At 57.3% G+C, this 21,860-nt stretch overlaps 1 protein-coding gene across 1 annotated transcript in view; it reads right to left on the bottom strand.

Moving 5' to 3' along the window:
• SMOC2 (SPARC related modular calcium binding 2) overlaps positions 1–21,860 on the bottom strand; it is a 161,240-nt gene that overhangs the window by 138,981 nt on the left and 399 nt on the right. The window lies entirely within an intron of this gene.

Below are 21,860 nucleotides of genomic sequence, written 5' to 3'. Positions count from 1 at the left end.
CTCTGCTCAGGGATTTCCGGGAGAATAAGGCAGTGAGACAAACCCTGGAAAACACAGCTCTTGTTCTAGGATGAAGATCCCTCTACCAGGCGGACGGAGGAGAGCCGGCCCACGGCGAAGGAGAGGACGGCCCAGGGCAGGGGCTGCCCTGTCCCACACTGGTCCTGGTGCAGGAGCCCGCCAGGGAAGGCTGGCCAGACCCACATGCTGCTAGAGCAAAAAGCTCCCGTGATCGTTACCGTTGTCCAGGACTGCAGCTTCCTTCTGAGACGTGGGAAAGTGAACTTATCAATAAAACCACTCCACTTGTTAAAATACGAACGCGCGCTTTGGAAGCAGTCAGCCGGTGAGGCCGGAGTCAGTCTCGCAGTTCTTGTTTCTGTCCATTCAGTCCTGTCCGGCTCTTTGCCACCCCAGGGACTGCAGCATACCAGGCTTCCCTGTCCTTCACCATTTTCCAGAGTTTTCCCAAACTCGAGTTCATTGAGTCGATGATGCCATCCAACCATCTCATCCTCTGTTAACCCCCTCTCCTCCTGCCTTCAATCTTTCCCAGCATCAGATTCTTTTCTAATGGGTCAGCTCCTCACATCAGGTGGCCAAAGTATTCAGCTTCAGTATCAGTCCTTCCGATGAATATTCAGGACTGATTTCCTTTAGGATGGACTGGTCTGATCTCCTTGCAGTCCAAGGACTGATTTCCTTTAGGATGGACTGGTCTGATCTTGCAGTCCCAGGGACTCTCAAGCGTCTGCTCTAGGACCACAGTTTGAAAGCATCAGCTCTTTGGCACTCAGCTTTCTCTGTGGTCCAGCTCGCACATCTGTGCAGTCAGAAAACTTCCTTACCTGCCTGGTGCCCCCTCCCTGTAGGACCTGGGCTCCCAGAGCCGCTGCAGGCCCTGCAGAGTCTGGGGCGTGAACGCCCTGGAGGTTCTCACTTATCTGCCTGGAGACAAACACGGGTAAGTACACCAGGCAGTTTGCCTCCAGCTCTTTCCTTCAGTGCTGATGTACTGATTCAAGAAGCCTCTTAGTTAAGAAAGGAAAGACAACAGCTGCAAAACAACCAGCTTCCTGCATGGTTTTCAGGGATAACTATTAATGAAATACATCCATCACACAAAAGACATAATTAGTGGTGCTTCCTCAGAAGCAGAGGGATTCACAACGTGTAGCTAATAGTTTCATTACACACACAGCAAATCCTCTCACAAAGCAGGGCTTACGCTGGATTTAAGAAAAGTCTAAGAGAGAATAATCCCATGTTCAGCAGACCCAAAGGGAAAGCATCCCTGGTCCACAGGAGAGGCTGGAATCCTCTCAGCAGAGCATCTGACAGTGAAGTAGCTGTTGGCAGCAGCGCTGAGCTGAGTTCACCTGTGACAGGACTCAGGTGGGCCAGCGGGAAGTTCCATTCGGTTTGCTGGCTTTGGCTCTGGGCTGACGCTGCAGCCGCTGGGGTTGCGGGAGCCTTGCCCACAAAGAATGAGCAGGGCAGGCGCTCCTGCATCTGGGTATGAAGAGTCCATCCTCGGGACAAAGGCCCACAGCACACTCCGAACATGTGCACGGGACTCGAAACACATGCTTTCTCCTCAAGACGCTGGGTCCCCGACTCCAGCTGAGAAAAGCGGTCTCGTGGTCCCCGGTCCAGCAGGTGGTGACCTGACCGTCCTGTCCACACTTCCCTGCTGTGTCTCCCAGAGGTCCCGTAAGCCCTTCCCCAGCCGACGCCACAGGCCCAAAATCTGCCCCAGGCTGTGGGCTTCAGGTGGCACCCACTCTCCTGGGCTCCCCAAATTCATCGCATTTCATATCGGGTTTCACAAAACGCTCCATCTGAACACAGAACCTCGAGGTCAGACAAGAGGGCAGGTTTTAAAGCTCACACAGCCACCAGGTCACCAGTCACCAGCAGCCTAGCGACCCTCTGCCCGAGGCTGCGGTGACCACAACCCCCTTCCCAGCTGACGGCCGGCAGCCTCTGAATTTGGACAACGGGGCACATCCCTCCACCGGGAGCCCCGAGCTGCAGGCACTCCTAAGAATCCGAGGTTAAGAGCAACAGCCTTCTGTCTGGGGCCGCTGGCTGCTGCCTGCTTGCCCTGAATAGAGAGCACGCGAACCCAGGGGGAGAGCGCGGGGAAGCTTCAGCAGAAAGCTCGCTTCTCCGCCGATCAAACGAGGCGGTGGGAGACTGGAAACCGGCCGCTTCCCTTCCCGCGACGGGGGTCATTTCCCTCCCCGCGACGGGGCTGACCAGTGCTGACGGGGTCTCCCAGAAACAAGGAGGCCACTCTCGGGGGCAGGCTTTCCCGTGACCTGTGGAGCCTTCACCCTCCTCAGGATGCGACCCTTCAACTCGCCCCCGCCAGCCACGGCGACCCGCTCCAGCCACGCGCCCGCCAGGCCCTGAGGACCCGACCGCAGGAAGGCGGCCAGTCCGTCTTGGGCTCCTAAAGGGACCTTGGGCTTCTCGGGGCTTATTTGGAATTTTTCTCTCTGGTACTTTTATATTCTTTATTCTTTACCCATATGATTTTCTTTAACACAAAGTTGTCCAAGAAATACCTTGGACAGGAGATACCTCAACAGCAGAATAAGGTTAGCTCGGATAGTCCTGGGGGAAGTTTGGAAACCTGCCACATATGATGACTTACAAGTTCAACCGTCTGCGGCACAGGGTACCTTCAGGTGGCCCACCTGTGGCTCATGGGGGCGTCTTCTAGTGGCAGGACGCTTGGGCTTCTGAGCCTTAGATGGACAGGGCTGCTCCTTGGACGGAAAGCTATGACAAACCCAGACAGCATGCTAAAAAGCAGAGACATCGCTTTACCAACAAAGGTCTGTATAGTCAAAGCTATGATTTTCCGGTAGTCATGCATGGATGTGAGAGTTGGACCATAAAGAAGGTTGAACGTGAAAGAACTGATACTGTCGAACTGGGTGTTGGAGAAGAGCCTCGAGAGTCCCTTGAACTGCAAGGAGATCCAACCAGTCCATCCTAAAGGAGATCAGTCCTGGGTGTTCATTGGAAGGACTGATGATAAAGCTGAAACTCCAATACTTTGGCCACCTGATGTGAAGAACTGACTCATTGGAAAAGACCCTGATGCTGGGAAAGACAGAGGGCAGGAGGAGAAGGGGACAACAGAGGATGAGATGCTTAGATGGCATCACTGACTCGATGGACATGAGTTTGAACAAACTCCTGGAGATGGTGATGGACAGGGAGGCCTGGCGTGCTGCAGTCCACGGAGTCGCAAAAAGTCCGACATGACTTAGTAACAGTGGAATGGAATAGTCATTCACAAAACTGATCACACCTGAGCCAGTCACGTCCCCAAGTGCCGTCTTCCTTCTGGAGAAGCTGTCTGTGGCTCCATAGTGACAGTCATACACCCAGATGGCCTGAACGCCCCACAGGTGGGCTCGCCCCCGGTGGGTTTTGGACGTACAGCAGGACAGTTAATCTTGGAGGAAAGAATGACCGCCCGGCCAGCCCCCGGCGCTGTTCTCAAAGTGGAAACAGGTGTGAAATCCCAGGGACAAGCTGATGCCCCGCAGAACCCAACCCCAGCTCTGCTGCGGGAATCTCCCCCCGCCCTCGCACCACCCCCTCGGGGATACCGAGCCCTGAGGCCAGCTGAGAAGTGCTAGGAGATATGGCTTTCCCGATTGGTGCTTGCCCTGAGCACAGGATATCATCCAGAAGGACCTGAATCTCCTTCGCCCCTATCCAGACACCTCACTTCGTTTCATCAAGTTTACCTCCCTCTGGGGCCGCCTTCCTTCCCTAGGCCCTCACATGCCTTCAGTCTCACACCAAATGCCTTCAACCGTCCGCATGCATCACGTGGGAAAGACTCCAGCAACCTCTCGAAACCCTCGGAGCAACGGCTTTGCTCTCAGGACTATCAGGGGCCAGTCCTCCTGTGTGGAGAAAGCAGAACGGCCGACAGAGCCCCTCAAGCGCTGAGCCTGCGTCACTCTGCTGAGAGCTGCCGCTTCCTTGGCTTTGAGGTCTACACAGCTAATGTCTCTACTTAGTGACATGAGTGGAGAAGGCGATGGCAGCCCACTCCAGTGTTCTTGCCTGGAGAATCCCAAGGATGGAGGAGCCTGGTGGGCTGCAGTCCATGGGGTCGCGAAGAGTCGCACATGACTGAGCAACTTCACTTTCACTTTTCACTTTCATGCATTGGAGAAGGAAATGGCAACCCACTTCAGTGTTCTTGCCTGGAGAATCCCAAGGACGGGGGAGCCTGGTGGGCTGCCATCCATGGGGGTCACAAGGAGTTGGACACGACTGACACGACTCAGCAGCAGCAGCAGCAGCAGTGAAATGAAAGCCGCCTTAGGGTGAACACAGCGGGGGCAGGGCGTGTCACTTGATGTCATGCAGACCATGGCCCCTGCGTCTCGGTACTTTCCGTTTCCCCGGTTTGGGTCAGTGGAGTATTTTAAGGGCAGAGAACCTAAGACCTAGGTGGGCTGGGAGGGGGTGGGTAAGTCCCCAATGACACAAGGCCTTGGAGAAAGAGTCCCCAGGAGCTCCTGTCCACTTTCCTGCAGGAACAGGACTCAAAGAGCACCCTCAGATAAACAGGGCAAACTCTATACCAGGTGGGACTTCAGTATTACAGGTACCATACACAGGTCACCTGTGACTTGCAGGTAACTCACCACAAAGTTGCTTGAACGTGGCCACTGCAGAACTGGAGAAGGAAGTGGCAGCCAGCCCAGTGCTCTTGCCTGGGAAACCCATGGACAGAGGAGCCTGGCGGGCTGCAGTCCACGGGGCGGCCAAGAGTCAGACACGACTGAGCGACGTCACTTTCACTTTTCACTTTCATGCATTGGAGAAGGAAGTGGCAGCCCACCCCAGTGTTCTTGCCTGGGAAACCCATGGACAGAGGAGCCTGGCGGGCTGCCGTCCACGGGGCGGCCAAGAGTCGGACACGACTGAGCGCACAGCACACACGTCAGGAATATGTCTCTCCCACTTGCCCGCCACCCACCTGGCCTTTCCAAGGGTTCTTCCCACTCCTGGTCCCCCACAGGGCTAAGTGGCCATACAGGCTGCATGGACAAGACATCCAGGGAGCCCCTGAGCTCAGGCCACGTCCATGCTGGCCCCCTCTGCCTTTTCCCCCCATGTCCTGTGAGCCCGCCATCCACTCCCCCGCCCTCCCATCCCTGGGGGGCGCTGGAGTCGGTCACCAGAGGCCCCTGGGGGTCGGCAGTGGAGCACGCTAACTGGATGGGGCAGGTGGGGCCTGGGCCACGAGGGACCCGCTGGGAGAAGGGCAGGGCCACCCCCGAGCAGACAGCTTGGGGAGGCCCAGAACCTCAGACCAAGGCCACCCGGGCAGGGCCAGAAGCAGAGGAGGCCACGCCCTACAGGGAAAGGCCCGGTCAGTCTACAGGCACCAGTGCATCCAGGACGCGCCCCAAAGCCAGGCTTCCCTGAAGACAAGCTGCTGCCGGTCGGCTGGCAGGAGCTCCGGGACACTACAGACACTGAGTCCCCATGGTGCCCAAGAAGCAGGTGCCATGACAGACTGAGGACCTGAGCCACCGAGGCAACAGAGAAGTGCCCACAGTAAGGGCCAATCAGAGGGTGAGTGGGTGGGGCAGGGCACGGCTCAGGCCTCGTGGTCCACTGGACAAGACCTGCCAGAAGGGTCGACTGGAAGGGAAGCTGTGCAAAGAGGAGAGAAGGAGGCGGCGGGCGGCGGTCAGTGGGACCACGTTCCCAAGGAACAAACACATCCCCTCAGTGCCCACCGAGCTCTGGGTCCAGAACATCACAGCTTCAAGCAGCAGTGCCCGAAAAACCCCAGGATGGCCTGAGCACCCCGTGAACACCCAGACAGTCGGTGCCTTTGGCCTGGGGGCCGTGTTTCCAGCAGCTCGGTCTCACTGCCCACTGGGCGCGTCTGTTTGCTGATTCACCCAGTGGAATGAGGACAACTGTAGGGCTCCAAGACAGTCCTACCGCATCACAGACGCAGACGCTGCCGCAGTGAAGGTTCTGCCGCAGCCAAGACTCGTTACCACCCAACACGCTCTCAGCTGCCCTGACCCTCAGCCTCAGTTCTCACCAAACCTCAGAAGAAAGCATCAGAGACTTGAGACCCACCCAACGCACTCTCAGCTGCCCTGACCCTCAGCCTCAGTTCTCACCAAACCTCAGAAGAAAGCATCAGAGACTTGAGACCCACCCAACACGCTCTCAGCTGCCCTGACCCTCAGCCTCAGTTCTCACCAAACCTCAGAAGAAAGCATCAGAGACTTGAGACAAGGGCCAAACGAAAAGCCACCAGATGAAACCTCAGCTTGTTTCCGGCGAAGGGGAGACACCTGGAAGTCGCCTGCACACCTCGTTCTTAGGTCCTCTCTAAAAACTGATGCTTTTGAACTGTGGTGCTGGAGAAGATTCCTGAGAGCCCCCTGGACAGCAGGGAGGTCAAGCCAGTCAATCCTAAAGGAAATCAACTCTGTGTATTCATTGGAAGGACTGATGCTGAAACTCCAATACTTCGGCCACCTGAAGTGAAAAGCCAACTCAATGGAAAAGATGCGGATGCTGGGAAAGATTGAGGGCAGGAGGAGAAGGGGATGACAGAGGATGAGATGGTTGGGTGGCATCACCGACTCGATGGACGAGAATTTGAGCAAGCTCCGGAAGGTGGTGAAGGGCAGGGGAGCCTGGCGTACTGCAATCCATGGGGCTGCAAAGAGCTGGACACGACTTAGCAACTGAACAAAAAGTGCCCAAGGCCTTACAAAAGGCTCTTTGAAATCCACAGTGGGCCCAACACCGTCGGGGCTGAGGTGAAGCTCCTTATCCTCTCAGCCACAGCCTGTGTCAGGCATCCTGGGGACACACACAGCGCTCGTCGACTCAGAACCAGGGTCTGGGCGGCTCCTTTGGGCCCTCTTCACATCAGGACGCAGTCGTTACTAAGTCACGTGACCAACGTGCCGTAAGCCGAACAGGAGCCGCCTTGACAGTCACACTATTTTGCATCTTTGAACCATAGTGTCGTTGTCTGGGGGCTTTCCAGGTGGATCAGCAGTAAAGGCTCTGCCTGCCAATGCAGGAGACGCAGGTTCGATCCCTGGGTCGGGAAGAGCCCCTGGAGAAGGAAATGGCAACCCACTCCAGTGCTCTTGCCTGGGAAATCCCACGGACAGAGGAGCCTGGAGGGTTACGGTCCCTGGGGTCGCCCAGAGTTGGACACGACTGAGCTCAGCCCGGGCACAGGCAGTGTCAAGGTCTCTTAACACGTTTCCACCAAAATCAGTCCTCTATAGTGCGATGCAAGACACCAGGAAGATGGAAGCACTGAAATTCTTTTTGTTAAAATCTAGCATTAAATTTCAGCCAGCAGGGGAGGGCGGCAAAAATGGGGTGAAGCTGAGTCCAGACACCTGGACTGCCTACCTGGCTGTGTGCAGGTGTGACTGTGAAGGGCTCTGATTCCTCCTTATAAAGTGAGGAAGCTGGCAGTCAAATCCCTAAAAGCTCCTTTAGACCCCACCCCCGCCTCCGACAACAGAGATCCCGTCACTTGCTCCTGGGCGACCGCATGAGGGGCTGAAGCTTAAGGGCAGGCGTCACCTGAGGAACCCTACAGTCTTCCATCGCACGCCTCCCCTCGCGTGTAAGCGTGTAGCCTTGCAAGCCTGGGGCAAGTGATACGAAGCACCTGAGAAAACCTCCTGCACTATCAGTCAATCAGGGTAAATTTTATCTTATTTACACTTAATTAAGAGTCTCTTAAGTTCAAAATCTCAGTGAGAGAAGCAGGGATCAATCAAAATACAAACCAAACACCTGCTACTTGAAAGCAACGTGTGACTCAGAGACCAGGAAACACAGGGAGAATCAGGGCAGACCCCGCAGTCAGGGCCGCGCCTGCCAGGGCACCTCAGGCTCTCCCCAAACAGTGAACACCTGCCGGGGCCCAGCCACAGGTGCACGGCGCCCACCGCCCTCCCTGTGGCCGTCCGACACGACTATTCCCAGAACTGGTCTCCTAAGGATCCCCTGGGGAACGTGCCCTGTAGACACCGCAGCAAGCTTCCTGCCCGCGACCCAGACCTCTGGTCCAAGGGCCCTTCGGCCTTGGTGACATCCCTGGGTGAGTCCACAAGCACTCAGGGTCCAGCCAGGCTCAAGTCTTTGCCTGAGAGCCTCATTCAGAGGACCTGAGCTCAGAGCATCCTGCCGCCTGTTCCCGCATGTCAAGGCTTACCCGGCCCAGGGGGTCAGCTGGGAGACCCTGGGCCTACCCACCCAGGAGGCCTGCCAGATGACTCTGGGCACTTCACTTAATCACCTCTGTCCCAAGTTCCTCATCTGCAAAATGGGATCAACCAAGTGTCCACCACACTTAGACTGCAGCCATGAAATTAAAAGAGGCTTGCTCCTTGGAAGAAAAGGAAAGAAAGTGAAGTTGCTCAGTCGTGTCTGACTCTTTGCGACGCCATGGACTGTAGCCTACCAGGCTCCTCTGTCCATGGGATTTTCCAGGCAATAGTACTGGGATGGATTGCCATTTCCTTCTCCAGGGGATCTTCCCAACCCAGGGATCGAACCCACGTCTCCCGCATTGTAGACAGACGCCTTACCGTCTGAACCATCAGGGAAGTCCTCAAAAAAAAAAAAGAAGCGGCACATGGCCCCACCGTGAGGCCGGAGCACCCACTCCCTCACCTCCTACAGGGGGCGCGGGGTTTCTGCCCCCGGCCACTGCGCTGGGGGGTCTGGTAAAAGCAGAGACATTACTTTGACAACAAAGGCCCGTCTAGTCAAGGCTATGGTTTTTCCAGCGGTCATGTATGGATGTGAGAGTTGGACTGTAAAGAAAGCTGAGCACCAAAGAATTGATGCTTTTGAGCTGTGGTGTTGGAGAAGACTCTTGAGAGTCCCTTGGACTGCAAGGAGATTCATCCAGCCCATCCTAAAGAAAATCAGTCCTGAATATTCATTGGAAGGACTGATGCTGAAGCTGATGCTCCAATATTCTGGCCACCTGATGAAGAGCTGACTCATTTGAAAAGACCCTGATGCTGGGAAAGACTGAAGGCGGGAGGAAAAGGGGAAGACAGGGGATGAGATGGTTGGATGGCATCACCGACTCAATGGACATGAGTTTGAGCAAGCTCTGGGAGTTGGTGATGGACAGGGAGGCCTGGCGTGCTGCAGTCCATGAGGTCGCAAAGAGTCGGACAGGACTGAGCGACTGAACTGAAGTGTCCACCACAAGGAGAGCAAGCCAGGGAGGAGTCAGCACGGGGGTCACTGTGAGCGGGGCCCCGGACGCAGGAAGAGGCCCCGCACCCTGCTCCCTACGCCACCACCACAGAGCGGGCCCCCCCACAAGCTCCCCTGAGCTCACCTGTTGCATCGCGCAAATCCCCAAGCCCCACCGACAGGGCCTCTCAGTCACAAATGAGATCATCACGCCTTGCTTAACTGCAGGCCCCCAGCTTCCCACTCCTCCACACGGGGTAGCCTGTCGGCTGATCCTGGGTTAGGAAGGCTTCCTCGGGCAGGAGTTGGGGTCTGTAGAGACGAGGGGCAGGAGCAAGCAAAGGACCACAGGACACGGACTCACTGCGGGCTCGGGAGAGGCCGCCGAAGGAACTGCAGGCCATGCCCGCCCTTGGAGCAGAATGGGCAGGAGGTGCGCTCCCGGAGGGCTCGTCCAGCCCAGGACCCACTTCCCTCCCAGGAGCAGGACGGGGTGCAGCCCCGGTTACCCCTGTCCTGCAGCCCAGGAGGCTGAGAACCGGCGGCTCACCCAATTCCCCAAGAGCGGCCAAGCCAGGAACCACAGGCGGAGTGTTGGCCCCAGACCCCTGGATGCCAGGCAGTGAGCCCACCGCCCCCGGGGAGGCCGGCTCTGTCCTCCGGCTGTGACTACGCGTCTCCTGAGGACCAGGGGTGGGCGGTAAGGAGGTGTCATCCTGCACCGAGCCCCGCATCCTGGTCTCAGGGCCACACCCGCAGGATTTCACCATCACAAGGTCCCACCACGTCTCTTCCAAACAAGAGCCCCGCGTTGCCCTCAATTCCACGTCAGAGCATGTCTGAGAGGGTGCATCAGAGGACAACAAGCCCGGGGGGCAGGGAGCCAGGAGCCGTCACAGTAGCGACACAGCAGGCACGGGAGGCTGCTCTTAGACGGGAAGAGAAGGCGAGCCCAAGAGGGCAAAGGCCTCGGAAAAGCAGCATCCTCCCTCCGCCCGCCTGCCATCCAGCGGAGTCCCCACAGGCCTATAGAGCACTTGGCTCCAGGCAGGAGGCCCGCTGCCCTCCCGCCGTGGCCCCCCGGCTCCCGGAAGCGGCCAGCGGCCTGTCCGTGGTGGTGGACGACTCCCACCACACACGAGGCTGCCCCCCAGCCTCCTGCACCTCTGCCAACTGCGTCTCCATGTCACTTTGTGATTCAGAGTGAGACTGACCTTCAGGGAGTCCGGCGGGAGGGCCGCGTTCACCGCCTGTCACCCCCCAGGCTCACCAGGACCCACTCCCTTGAAAGATGGGCTGCAGGGGGCCATGCGGAGGCTCAGGTGGCAGCTGAGGTTTTGTTTCCTGGGATCTGCTTAACCCAAGGTCACACATGCTTCTGTTCAAGCAGTTTAGGCATCTGTTTCACCCGACACCCCGACGTGAGGGCCTCAGGAGACGATGCTCATGAGCTGGACAGGCACCCAGGCTGGACTCCGCCCTCCCGACCTCCGCACCGCATACCCCGTGAGGAAACACCAGGGACAGGGAGGCTGCCAGCAGCTCACGTGTCCGCCTGGCCCCGCTGGATCTCCTCACGGCTCCCCTCACCTCAGTTCTGCGTCTCCTCGCCTGAACCCACGTCTCACAGGCAGAAACACAGAGACGATGTGAGGTAACCTGACATCAAATGGCCCCCTGGGCCATGAGCGCCCTGCCTCTCCCAGCCAGACCCCAGCATCACGGCTGCACCACCAGCCCGCACATCACCCCTGTACCACCAGTACCCCCAGCATCACAGCTGCACCACCAGCACCCCATCAACCCTGCACCACCAGCCCCCCATCACCCCTGCACCACCAGCCCCCCATCACACCTGCACCACCAGCCCCCCATCACCCCTGCACCACCAACCCCCCAGCATCACAGCTGCACCACCAGCCCCCCATCACCCCTGTACCACCAGCACCCCATCAACCCTGCACCACCAGCTCCCCCATCACCCCTGCACCACCAGCCCCCCATCACACCTGCACCACCAGCCCCCCATCAACCCTGCACCACCCGCCCCCCATCACACCTGTACCACTGCTGCCCCAGAGCCTGCCTGCCCCTCTGCTCTGAGACCCCGGGAGGCCGCCCGGCTGCCCAGCCCTGCCCCTCAGGGTCCTCCAAGCCCCTGGGAGCCCTAAGGGGGCCCTGGCCCTCCCAGGCCCTGAGGAGGCCCCCTGTCCCCTAGGTGAGTCTCTGCACAGGGTGTCCCAACCCCCCGGGCTTGGCCTTCGGGGCCCCATTTCCAACAGGGACGTGGGGATGACCCCTTCCCGGTCCCGACCCCCGTGCACGGCTGTGTCTGCGGCGACAGGCCCCATGATGGCTGCCCGGTGACGGCACCCAGCGGAGAGCTCGCTGCACCACGCCTCTGAGCGCGTCAGATGCACCGTGCGCTGTGATGCTTCGCTTACCTCTTCTCCACCGGAGCCCCCCGGTCCCCAGGACGGGCACTAAGGTGCCCCCAAAGGCAAAGTGACGGATGCTAGGCTGCACCCCTCCTCATCCTCAGGGCTCCCCGGGGCGTCCCAGCTGATCACCTGCCCCCCCAACCCTGGAAATCCCGAGACAGCGGGGGCAGCCACCCCGAGAACTGGGCTCCCACGACTGCGATGCACACAGGGCTGTCTCGAGCGCTCAGTGAGACCTGGACCCCCAGAAAGTGTTAAAGGAGAACAGTGAAAAAAAGGGATGAAAACAAAGTCTGATTAGGATGTGGCTTTGAGCCAAGTCCTGGGTTGGCTCACGTCCTTTCTCAGACCTTGCAGCTCCTGGGGCCCAGTCCTCCGCCCCTGGTGCGGAGGGGAGGCCACCCAGCTGCAGCCCCAGGGCCAGGGGGAGTGACCACAGGCCAGGGGACAGGGCTGCAGAAAGTCTAAGGGGGTCAGACAGAGATAGAAGGGAAGAGAGAGAGACAAGGAGAGAGAGACAGAGAAACTCAGAGACAGAGACAGAGAGAGACAGGGAGAGAGAGACAGGGAGAGATAGGGAGAGACAGAGAGAGACAGGGAGAGAGAGACAGGGAGAGAAGAGAGAGACACTCAGAGCAGGAGGGACAGAGAGAGAGATTAGCCTCTAACGCCACCATTTCCTGACCAATGAAATTCTTTTACCCTTTCTTGTGTTAAGTTTGGGGGAAGAACACAAAGGGCAAGGAAGTGCCCTGGAGCTCCAGCCTGAAGCGCCAGAGCCCCAGGAAGGGAGGCCGGTGGCCACCTCCAGGCCTCAGTCCGCGTCTGGGCACAGCCTCAGGAGCCCCCACGTCCTGACCTCTGCACACGTGGGGTCACAGAACTGAGCCCAGAGACAGGACCCAGCATCGGGTGTGTCCACGCAGCACTGCCGTCTGCGGGCTGAGGGGCGATGTCCCCCCAGAGCCCCAGGAAGCTCCCAGGGCCCATGGCCGTCCACAAGGGGCCACGCTGAGGCTGGGCTGGGCCTGGAAATGACGCCAGGTTCTGAGGAGGTCACAGCCTCCAAGGGGCCTGAGACCGCAGGCGGGACCCGCCTCCCAACCTCGAAGGTCCGTAGAGGACCTCCAGCCCTGGAGATGGGCCTTCCTTGGTCACAGAAGGACAAGGGAACAAAGCCTCAGAGAAAGGCACGGGTGGAGGGAAAGGGGACCGGCAAGGGGGCCACTTAGGACTCTCTACACCCCCTTCAGATCCTTTCATGCAAACAAATGTCAATGGTTTCTGGCCAGAGGTAGCGGTCGGTAAGAACTCAGCTGGGGGGCAGGGGCTGGGCCTCACCTCCCAGGACCCTCGCCCCACAAAGATCCGGGCTGCAGAGCCTGCGGGGAAAAGGCTCGGTTGGAAGAGAGGCCTCGAAAGCCTGAGGACCGATTTTCTGCAGTTGATGTTTTTCCCGGTTAAGATCCATCTCAAGCGGACGCGTGTAAGCACTTCCATTCCCAGAGAGCACTGAAATGGGGTATCAGCTTAGCCAACAAGTAAGCGAAGCCACTGCTTTAAACAGAACCGGTTTACTAAGTGACCAGACTTTGCAGCAGAAAGGAAGTCTCATCTGGCGGGCAGCCGGCCCGCAGACAGCGCGGGCACCTCCCCGAGAGGGCAGTGGGCCGCGTGGGCCCCGGGGGCTCCGTCCTCCAGCGCCGGCCGCCGGGAGGGGCGGGCTGCTCTCGGGCGCCGCCGTGTGGCCGGCGCGGGCACCTCCGCGTCCACCGCCGGAAGAGGCCCTTGGCCCGGAGCCGCACCTGCGCTTCCTGCGGGTGTAAACGGGTGTCAACAACCTGAGATGCCACGTGAGCGGAGAAAACGATCCGGGACCCCACCTGGGTTTTATCTCCGGGTGAAAAGAAAGATCTCGTTTGGGCAACTCCCTGTAAAAGATACACCTTTGAAGAAGGAAGACCTGAGCCCATCACCAGTGGATCCTGCAAAGCCGGGACTGCGCCGACGTGTACGTTCAGGTCAGAGCCGTCTCTCGCGTTCCTCACCCTCGGGCGCCGGCAAACACTTAAATGCATCACCCACGAAAGGAACAGGGCGGCTCGGTGGGGCTGGTGCCAGCCCAGGAAACGGCTCTCTCTGCCTTAAGAGGGAAGCGGGCTGAGTGTCGAGTCTGAACTCACAGCCTGGGTGCTGCGTGCGCTCAGGCCGTGCTAGGATCGCACCTGCGTGTGTGGGAGACAACAGGTCTGGGGGCGGGGGCGGGCTGCCGGTCAGGAGCACGCTGTCCGGGGCTCACAGCGGGCCCAGCACCCTCCGCTACAGCGTCGATTACTGTCAGAGGAAGTCACAGGTGGGTGGCCTTGGGAATCCTAGTCAGAGTTGGATGCTTCCCAAGTCACTGATTCTCGGGAGGGGAGGGGACTCCCTTGGGGCTCTTTCCTGGTGCAGGGCCTGGGTGCAGCAGCTGGAGGAGACGGCCCTGGTCTCACCTCCTGGGAGCCCACCCCTCCGGGTCCCCCTACAGCTCCGCTTACAGGACAGTGAGGAGCGCTTAGCAGATTTCCGTGAGCCAGAGGAGAGAGCTTCAACCTGCTAGTGGGGTCAGGATGCAAGCCTAGTTTTAACACCAATAGCATATAAAACACCACTTACAGTTTCTAGAAATTCAAAAAAAAAAAAAAAAAAAACAGTGAGGGGGAGAAATTGGCTTAATGGAATCTCAGATTCACAAAGTGACTTGGGCAAGTGGGCCAACCAACACGCCAGACAGAGGTGTGCTCCTTGTCTGAGGTCCTGCCTCCGGTCCTGAGGGTGTGAACCAACCACAGCTCAGAACGGAGCTTGGTTCAGAAAGCGGAGGGGAACATGCAGGGCCTTAGATGAGAGTGGGGGAAGGCAGGAGCAAGCGGACTCCTGGCGGATGACGTCCAAACGTCCCTCATCCTCAGAGTGCTCCCGATACGGCAAGGCAGAATCGCTGGGGCCTGGGAGGAAGGGCCAGGTCAGAAAGACACGGAGGAGGTGCAAGGGCGTCTGGCTTTCCCAGACCTAGTGACCTGTTTTAAATACCTACGCTAACGGCCCAGGGGAAGCAGATGACGGGAACTGTCGGTTCATCAGTAGGTGGCAGTTTTAAAGATGATATGATTCCCAGCCTGCATTCAAACCAAGCCTGCCAGCCTGTGCGCCCAGGCCCAGCCCAAGCGCCCAGGCCCAAGGAAAACCCTCCCACGACAGATTCTACTCCACTGTCAGCGGCATTAAGGCAGGCAGCAGAATCTCGCACCATCTCTCTTTGTAATATTTAAAACTTTCCGTGCACCTCTTTATCCAAAACAGAGGTCTCCCTGGCCAAGACATTCCTGGGCGAGGCCCCTTACATCACAGCCAGTGTGGCCCCTCGGAAGAAAGGGGCCCCCCTCCCCTCTGCCACCAACAGGAGCAGGTCTAAGGAAGGAGTGGATGACCCGGCCTCGCGAGCAGAGTCCTGACCGTGGTCCTGACCTGGATCTGTCTGTCCCTGACTCAGCCGCTTCGCCGTGAAGAAGCTAGCAGTCCCCTGAGACAGGTGCAGGAGACATTTCTGTGGCTGATCTCTGGGAGGGAGGCCAAGGCGGGTCTTGGCGTGTGTCTCTACCATACAGAGCTGAGAGCACTTCCCAGAAAGGATGCTGGGGACACACGCTTGCAGCCCTCGCCCCAAAACTGGCCACGGAATCCCCAGACGGCACTTGCTCTGCCGTCTTAACCCTGGAGTGATCTCAAAACTGAAGGACAGTCACTTCTGTCTTTCAAAGGCCAATTTTTTTAAATTTTAAATGTACTATTTGTTTTTTTAATTCTTGATGACACAAACCCAAGTACTCTGTGGAATCAATTAAGAGACAGCACAGATGATGCCCTGTATCCGTCATCTGGACCTCCTGAACGGTTTCCAAATTGGTAAGCATTTCTGCTCCACACCGAACAGTGATTCTCATCAATGGGGTGAGTGAGTCTCGCAACTTGCACTATGCGACTTACAAGTCTGTATGCGACTCTAACGTGTAATGTGAGGAGGACACCACAGTGAGGTCCAAAGAGGCGGCCCAGGGTGGCTCTGGGGCCTTTCTTCGGATTTGTACATTTTTCTCAACATTTTAAGAAAAATTGTGGTAGAGCAAGCAAAGTGCAGCCCTGCGGATGGAGTTCCATGAAGAGAGCTTGACCGGGGCCTGAGCTAGTCTGTTAGTAACCAGGACAGGTTAACCAGATTCAAGGAGGAGAAGGCAAGTCTATGCCACGTTCTTATGAAGATGAAGACAGGCCCCAGAAGTGCTTGATGAGAAAGGGGCAATGACATGTAAAAACCCCAGCATCAGGGCTCAGCTGTGAACGCACATCAGAGCCGTGTTTTAGAGTCATCACGAGACTGCTCAGCCAGGCCAGAGGGAGCCAGGTAACCATGACCTCACCGTCCTCAGCTGGAAAAGTGGCCCCCCCAAAATTATCACTCTGCCCACTCAGCCATGCACTTCCCATCATTCCTCTGGGTAATGAAGAAAAAAGAACATTCCTTACCCACAGAGATGAAACAGAGATGGAGCTCCCAGGCGGGAGTGACAGGCCCACTGCCCAGCACTCAGCGCTCACATCTGGATCAGACAAAGGCCTGTGAGACCCTCTTCCAAGGCCCCAGGTCCACCTCACGAGCACCCAGCCGTTGCCAGCTCCAGGGGGCTGTGGGCTGGGCCACAGAGGGTCTGTCTCCCCGGTCCACTGGGGGCTGGGACGGTACAGAGCTGAGCAGGGCAGGCAGAGGCGTGGGAAGTCAGACAGACGTCCTCAGTCCCAGGAAGAGAATCACGTGTCTGCCATGCGCTCACCTCACAGGGAGGATGGACCCGTTTGTTCCTGGAGCCTTGATGACAGCGAACAACAAAGCAACCCGCCTCGGGCCAGGTCACCAATAGACGAGAGCACTTGGGGCCAACCCACTGATGAGCATGCTCTTTCAGCAGCGACGAAATCCAGCAAACCTGAGAGCATCCCAAACGAGAGGGGCCCAGCAGATTCCGGCGCACGTCCTCGAGTGTTCTGAGCCAGGGCTCAAGCACGCCACAGATCTCTGTGCTCATCTGAAGCCTCCGAGCTTCCTGAAACTTCACTATTATTGGAAAACCCTTTGCCAGCAACCTCAAATGTTAACAGCTTGGCTTGCCCCCCACAAAAATAAACATAAACAGGGCGTGTGCTCACTAAGGGGACGGGGCCAGTCACACGACGCAGGGGGTGAGGGGCCTACCATCCACAGTGAGCCAGCCACACTGAACAGAGGGGCCCTGCAGATGCTCTCAGGGGAGAGAGGGTGAGGGGAAGGAGCCAGAAACTTCTCGCCCACTCTCAGCTCAGACGGAAGCAGCGACATTAAAGGCCACAGGAGAAGCAAAGGAATCGACTGTGATTAGGGCGGAGGCATAAGAGATAGAGAGGAAAGGCGATCGGGGAAAGAGGGAGTGAGGAGAATGCAGACGCTCACGTTGAAGGAGAAACACGTTCCCAACTGTATGGACATTTCGCCTCCCCTTAAATGCCAGCTTCATTGATTAATATCCGGTTTTATGTCGGACATAATAGAAATCTGAATATGATTATAGTGTTATGAGTCATTCTGAAAAGGGCCTCCTATCCTAATGATAATTTTAATTAAACCTGGCCAGGTAGTACAAGTTTCCATTTATAATGTCTTGTTTCTCAATGCTGACAATATAAATGAGAGTCACCATTTTATTGGGTTCTATTTATTTCTGTTTTATTACAAATCTCTGCTCTTTGGTTTTCAGCCTGGGACTACAAAACCGCATAAAATGCCTGTTATTATCACTTCTAGAATAACCTCTTCTTAGCCCACATGGAATTAGGATTGCACTTTCTGAACCCTTTCCTTCCTTGGGCTTCAGTTATTAATAAATATTCAAGATATTAAGTGTTATTCAGACTCTCGAGATGTACAGAAATTAAGAGAAGGGTCTAATCCCACGGGCTTCCCGGTGGCTCAGATGGTAAAGAATCTGCCTGCAATGCACGAGACATGGGTTCCATCCCTGGGTCGGGAAGATCCCCTGGAGGAGGGAATGGCAGCCCGCTCCAGTGTTCTTGCCTGGAGAACCCCATGCACAGAGGAGTCTGGCGGGCTGCAGTCCACGGGGTCACAAAGGGTCAGACGCAACTTAGCAGCTGAACAACAACAACGTGTCCCGTTACCAACGCCATCGATTAGGGAATCACAAATGAACTCAGAAAACTATGACTGAATCTTCCTTCTCTGACGCCAGAATCCACCTGGAAGTCCATCACTCTACATCTACGGCTTGTAGATGTGTAAACAGTTATGTTTTAATTAAAAATATATACAGTGTTACCCTTGCCCTCTATTCCAATGTTACATTGCCAATCTTAATAACAACCTCATTCCAAAACCCTAGACTCTCATGAAGGCTTATTTTGATATAGAATTACTTAGAAATCTGTTCTGCTCTGAACCATCGCAACCTATGCTGGTTACATCGATGCCCATTTACTGCACAATCTTGTTATAGCCTGAAGTTGCTTATAGTTTTATTTATGGTCTTGATTTCAAATCAGAATTAAAGCGACCCCTCCAGATGTTTGGGTTTCCAGTCGCCATGTAAATGGGCTTCTAGGTTGGAAAATCTTGATGATGTTTAGTTTCCTTTTCCTTAACCACCTCCGTGGTCCCTCTTCTGCTGATGAATGAAACGCAGCTTTCCCAGAGCAGCAAATGTGCTCAGAGCATTTGCAAAAGGAGAAGAAAAAAACCATAGTCGCTGCCTGAGAGCTGAGCAGACAGTGGAGCAGTGGGGGGCAGGACCATCCACGATCGCCCTGGAACTGAGGGGGACTTCTGACTCCACGTCTCCGCACCGTCAACGGTGGACCCGCTTGTGCCAACCGCGGCATACTCCTATGTGGCTGCTGTCGCTCAGCCCCCACCCCGGGGTGTTCGACTCTATGACACCATGAGCGGTACCCCACCAGGCTCCTCTGTCCTTAGAAGCCCCCGCCCCGACAGACAGCTCCTCATCACGTGCTGGAGGCCCGCCAGGGGAGGGGGGAGGCCCAGCTGGACCGGCCTTGAAGGTGACCCAGCAGACAGGCAGGGAAGTCCACACCCTGGCCCCCACCCCCGCCCAGGGAAGCCTCTGGAAGAGAGCAGTGTGGAGGGCCCCAGCAGGGCCTCTCGAATGAGGGTAAAGCAGAGCCTTGCTGGTCAGGCTGCTGCGAAGTCAAGGAGAAAACACACACCAAGTGTCCCCGGAGCAAAGAAAGCTCAGCCCGTGGGCAGCACCCGGGGCGCATCCTCACAGGTGGCCAGAAGCCACATGAGAAGCAAGGCCACTGGCCTCTGCCTTCTCAGTGGGGCCAGAACTCCCGCAGGCAGCTCTAAAATCAGTCCCCGGCTCCTCCCAAACACTCTGAGCAAGGAGTCACTGGGAGTACAGTGCCCCCGGGAACACCCAGGAAGGAAACACCCACGTCCGGGTTTGCGGACTTCTGCCAAAGTCGGCACCGCTGCGCCCGTGACGGAGCAGAACTGCGGTCGTCTGGACCACGTGTGAGCAGGCAACCAACACTGGAAGGTGTTCCCTAGGCTCGGCCACGAGCAGGAGGGAAACTGGACCGGACCCAGCCCTCGAAGAAGGAAGGGACAGGTGAGGATCCCAGCAGGGGTCAGACACACCTCTTGCCCCCGCCTGTCACAGGAAAAGCACACGGTTCGTGGAGGACCAGGCAGTGATGTACATCCTCAGAGTCACAGGAATGCACACAAAGGTGCCGTTTCTAAAGAATGACTCTAACGGGGAAAAAAGGTAATTACTGAGCAAAGCAGATTCTCTTTGTCTTGAACACCAATTAGCGGAGGTGGTCAAACCCACCGACACACGGGGGAGACACATTCCCCAACCAAGACTGTCCAGTACGGGGAGCGAGGGGACAAAGGCATCACCCAGGGATGCCAGCGACAAGCTTCTGACCCCCAGGAGGCGGACGCGCTGCCTGCTTCCACCTGAGGAGACAGGGTGGTGCCGAGCGGGCAGCCAGACTGGTTTCCTCGATTGCTGGTCCAGGCTGGCACCCCCACCTTAACAAAGCTCGCGCTCCCCCAGGGTGGCGCACTGCTCCGCACCCCACAGACAAAACCACCATGAGGCCAGCGTCCCCACGCCTGAGGGGCACAGCCACCTGGAGAAACCACGGCGTCAGGACCAGTGGCACGGCCGCCATCAGAAATAGGGTGAGTTACTGAACAGGTGTGTACCGCGAGCGGACATGAAAAGCCTCACGTTTAATCCTGGCACTGAGCTAAACAGAAGGCGTTGCTTGGTCGCACTTTACAGCAAGAACACTGGCAATTAAGACAGCTAAGTAATGTGCCTAGGACCACACATCCAGAAGACGCCCAGTGATCACTCCCCAGCTCCCAGGGACTGGCACTGTCTCTCTGGTTTGTTAAAGACCAGATGTAAATCCTGCAGAGAGAAAGCCATCCTGCTGGAAACAAGCGGTCGCCTCCCCCCTGCAAACTGGAAATCGGTCTGAAAAGAGGTGAGCACTCCAGAAAAATCCAGCACCTCCAACGTGCCCTCACGGCCCATCAGCCAGCTTCTTGACGTGCTTGATGAGAGGTGGGGCGGGGAGGGGAGCTTGCCAAGAGATGTCAGGGCTTTAAGCTTTTCTCCTGGAGGCTGAAGTCACATAGCATCTTACTTGCAAAAATAGTGTTAAGACAAACAGTTTCGAGGGAAGTGCAGCCAAAGGGGGCTGGTACCCGCACTCTGTGTGCCATTAGCTTCTGCATGGGGTCCTCTGCAGCCGGTGCCACCAACACCCAGGAAACCCTGAGCGCAGCCCTAGGAAGGCCAAGGCCAAGGGCACCCTGAAAGCAAGTGCTTAGCTTCTAAGAGTGCGGGCGGAAAAGAGAAGAAAACCCACAGGGAGTCCAGCAGTTCCAGGAACGAACACCCTATCCTGCTTTTCCACCCAGAGACCGGCAGATCCAGGAGGCCCCCTGAGGTGCCATGTGCTTTGGGCACTTTCAGAACAGCTGTGGCCGTGGAGACAGCCTGCTGCAAAAGAAGTGAGGCTTGGTCTCCATTTCTCTGGGGCCTCGGATGCCCCGCGGTGGGCGGCTGTTTACACAAGCGCGCGTCTAAGCCCATCATGTGTGTCCAGATGGGTAGAGGCACCGACACACACAGCAAGTCTCCCGCCGCGGCCCCTCTGCGGAGATGAAAACCCCACACGGGCCGCTGAGCCTCTGGGAACCTCCTCTTGATCGGGTAGGCAGTTTCTAATCTGCACGTCATTTGTGAGACGCAAGGCAGGGACCAGGGCCGCCCCAGAAGAATTTTAGGTATGAACCGTGAACTCACTAACTCCTTCCCCCTGGTATTGCTCAAATAGGAAAAAAAAAAAAAAAGGTTCCCAGCCGGCTTGAGCTTTGCTGAAAAGCAGACCCGACCACAGTCCAGCTCACCCGTTGGTATTTTCGATACAATAAACGCCTTCAGGACGGTCCCGGGCACTTAGAAGCATCTCTCCACCAGAGGTGTTCTCTCTCCCTGCGTGTTTTCTCAAGCACTTGTTCAAAAACACATTTAAGTGGAATGTTTTCGTTTCTGCAGATTGCATTAATTATGGGTTTGCAAACACTGCAAGCCCACGAGGTCTGCCCGAGCCGGGGGCTGGGACACCCGGGCCGGGCCGGCGGCTTGGCTCGGCCCCTGCGCGGCGCTTGGAGCTTGGCACCGAGCAACGGTGGCCGGGCCTCGCCGAGAAGTCGCCGCTAAGAAAGCAAACCCGGCCGCGGTCCGCGCGGTGACCCTGGCGCTTGGCGCACCCTGCCCCGGGGGCCCAGGGCCGGCGAGCGCAGGACGCGGAGTCCCCGGGGCCCTCCAGTGTCTGCCCGCTTGGACGAGGGGAAGCAATCTCCTTGTGTCCCGGCATCTGCTGCTTCTAAGCTCACGTCCCCCGGGAGGGTCGGGCCCAACCTGCGGGGCCCAGGAGCCGGGCGAGAGCCGCGGGGTCCGCACCGCGCGCCCAGGGCCGAGCCCGGGACGCACCGAGCCCGATGGGAGCCGAGGC

The sequence above is a fragment of the Budorcas taxicolor genome, chromosome 9 (genome assembly GCF_023091745.1).
Source record: "Budorcas taxicolor isolate Tak-1 chromosome 9, Takin1.1, whole genome shotgun sequence".
Taxonomy (NCBI): Eukaryota; Metazoa; Chordata; class Mammalia; order Artiodactyla; family Bovidae; genus Budorcas; species Budorcas taxicolor.
Note: the sequence above shows the minus strand (reverse complement) of the source record. Positions and strands in the feature narration are given on the sequence as shown.